We start from the raw sequence: 3,548 nt of genomic DNA, 5'->3' as shown, positions 1-3,548 counted from the left end.
GCATGCACACATGCAAGCACAGTAGGAAATAAGACCTTTCTTCTTACAGGCAGGTTTGTGTGATAACCACATTACAAGAAAGTGGCAACTTGGTGAACACATTTCAAAGGCAAAAGCATTGACTAAGAATAACTTGTGGTTTTCAGATATTTTTGAAATTCAGCCCATGGTAAGAAATACATTTCGTATTACACCAGTATAGCCTTGAACAATTGAAGGACAATATCACACATGAAAAACTTAAATTTACAGAGTGTGATACTGTCTGATATATTATTTTACATTACATTTCAATTAAAAATGTACTTATCAGAAGGAAACAACATGCTCCACAATCCTCAATGGGTCAAATAAATCAAAAGGGACATTAGAAAATATACTAATATGACTGAAAATGAAAATACAATGTACGAAATTTGGAAGATAATTAAAACAAAGCTTTAAGGAAAGTCTATAGATGTAAATATTTATATTAAAAAACAAGGATATCATATCAGTAATCTAAACTTACGGAAGAGCAAGTGAAATTTAAAGTAAGGAGAAGGAAGAAATGAATCAAGGTTTCAGGAGATATCAATGAAATAGCTAATGGGAAAAGAAAAAAGAATAGAACACTAAAATTAGGCTCATGAGAGAGTAAAGAAACTGACAAATGCTTAGCTAGACCAGAGAGAGAAAGAGAGAGAGAGAAGACACAAATAACTAAGTTTAGAAATTAAAAGGGAGACATTACTACCATCCTCACACATAAAACTATTTACTGAAGAATAATATGCAGAATGGCATGTTAATCTATTACATAATGTACATGAAATGAACAAATTCCTACAAACAACCTGCAAAATCTGAATCAAGAAAAAAATAAATCATAATAGTAGACCTAGTACATGTGAAGTGATTGTATTAACAATGATAAACCACTACATACCAAGAAAAGATCATGTCCAGAAACTTTAATGAGAAATACTATCAAATATTTGGAGATTTGCCATCAGCTGTTCCCAAATTTTACCCAAGATAGACGTTGTAGAGCTGCTTTTCCGCTCATTGCCTGCATCAGTATTAGTATGATACCGAGATTCTACAAAGACATTACAAGCAAAGAAAAATTCAGAAGAATGTGTTTTATAAGTATAGTTGCAAAATTCAGTAAAAATAGACAAGTAAATAGAATCAAGCAACATATAAAAATAATTATACCCTGTGTCAATGTTTCACATATCTCAGAACTACATTTTTGGTTAATAGAAAAAATTACACATTGTGATACACTATATCAATAAAATAATAAACAAAACCACATGACATCTCAATAGATGGACAAAACAAATTTAACAAAATCCAACATCCTTCTATGAAGAAAACATTCAATAAAATAAGAATAGAAGGGAACATCCTCAAACTGATGAAGAGAGTTTGAAAAACCCACTGCTCACACTGTTCTTAGTGGTGAAAGTTCACACGCTTATTTTCTATGATTAGGAGCAAGATAAACAATCCACTCTCACCACATCTTTTCATCATTGTGCTAGACAGAAAAACTGCGACAAGTAAATAAAAGGAATCTAGATTGCAAAGAAAGTACGATTTTCTGTATTTTCAGTGACATGTTCTTATGTAGAAAACCATAAGGAGTTAACGAAAAACTGTTAGAGTTCTGAAAAGTAACAAAAGACAAGATCAATATACAAAAACTACAATTTGTGTACACAAAAAGAAATAATAGAAATATAAAATTGAAGAAATGATTCTAGTTACAATAGAATCAAAATAAAATCCTTAGAAATAAGTTTAATGATAGAAGTGTGTTCTTGAACAGGTAAAGCTACAACACATGGCTGGTGTGGAAACACTTAGGTATCAACCCTGAGCCTCTTCTCGTTGGGGGAGAGAACTTTACTTTCACAGGGGAAGTAAAGGGATTGCATTATTGGCCTTTATGTTAATAGAAGTGGGCTCAGGGTGAGGGCTGCACATCCAAAGGTGTATTACTATCTCCATTTTTATGGACAGGAGGCAGACATACAAAGAGAGGGAGTGACAAACTGCATCCGGAGTGTGAAAGCTCAGGCAGTGACTCCCACCACCCAATCCCTGCCAATCATCCTGTGTTTAAAGGATTCCCACATCCCCTACCAATAAGTGTTTGAGAGAGGCATGTGATTTAGGAGTTCAAGGTGGGGGTCTATAGATTCTAAAGTCTGAGACAAGAAGGCTGTGGGAAGATCAAGGCTTAGTTCACTGGATCTGCGATTAGAATCACTGAGGGGAAGTTGAAGAATCAAAAAAAAAAAAAAAAAACCACAGGAATTCGAACAAGGCAGGAAATACATTAGGAAAAGAGAAAACCAGGGACAGGTTTTAGGCATGACCGCAGCCTCTCATCCCATCCACACACCCCCAATATTCGTCCTTCTTTAACTCTGCCCGACATTCTAACATGCAAGTCCATATCAACTCTGATGACTCAAGATAGGCATTTTTGCTTTTTTTGTGGTTTTTGTTTGTTTGTTTGGTGGCTGGCCAATAATGGGATCTGAACTCTTGACATTTGTGTTATCAGCACCACATTCTCCCAAGTGAGCTACTGAGCCAGTCCTGTTTCCCTGTTTTAAGAGGAACTTCAATGTACCAGAAACTTTGATAAACCCATGTAGAAAACCTGTTGCCTTGTTTGGTGCATAAACCAAAGAAGAAAAGACAAAGTTCATGTCCACCCCCCCCCCCCCAAAGTACGTTGATTTAATAAATAGACAGATGGGTTCATGGAACATGGGAATTTCTGGGCAATTAATTAGCAGACATGGCAACTGTAAATTGGGACAAGGATTAAGAAATGCACCTACCCTGTGACCTTCCTATTTTATCTCACTATGCACTAGAGCAGTTTTTTTAACTGTCTAATGGAATGCATTGAGACTCACAAATTAGTTTACCAGATGAGAACAAACATCTTAATGTTTTGAAAGAAAATTACCATGTCAATTTTTGTTAACACATTTAAAATAAAATAGAGATATGATTTTTTCACACTTTAAAGTGAATGTTTAAAAATAGACATGGGTTCTATAACAGCTAAACCAAGCCCCCATTTGGATTTCCCCATTGCTGACAATGTCTCAGGTTATCAAACTAACATGTACTAAAAAATCAAAATCCAACATTTGAGGGCCGGCCCGTGGCTCACTCGGGAGAGTGCGGCACTGGGAGCGCAGCATCGCTCCGGTCGAGGGTTCAGATCCTATATAGGGATGGCCGGTGCAGTCAGCGCGGTGCGGGTGAAACCAAGCCAAGGGTTGCGGTCCCGTTACCGGTCACAAAAAAAAAAAAAAAAAAAAAAAGGGTTAAGATTCCTTTACCGGTCATCTTAAAAAAAAAAAAATCCCACACTTGTGGAATAGAGACTAGTCTATTGCCTGGTAAAAAGTCTTGATCCAGCAAGGCCTGATATCCTGGCAACAGTACTCGGTGCAGGGAAAATTTAAAAAAAAAATTATTTTTGGCTCTAAATGAAGGTCCCCAGAGTTTTCTGGGAAATGTAGTCTCGC

The sequence above is a fragment of the Cynocephalus volans genome, chromosome 3, assembly GCF_027409185.1.
Source record: "Cynocephalus volans isolate mCynVol1 chromosome 3, mCynVol1.pri, whole genome shotgun sequence".
Lineage (NCBI taxonomy): Eukaryota > Metazoa > Chordata > Mammalia > Dermoptera > Cynocephalidae > Cynocephalus > Cynocephalus volans.
The sequence above is the reverse complement of the archived record's forward strand: the minus strand, read 5'-3'. Positions refer to the sequence as shown.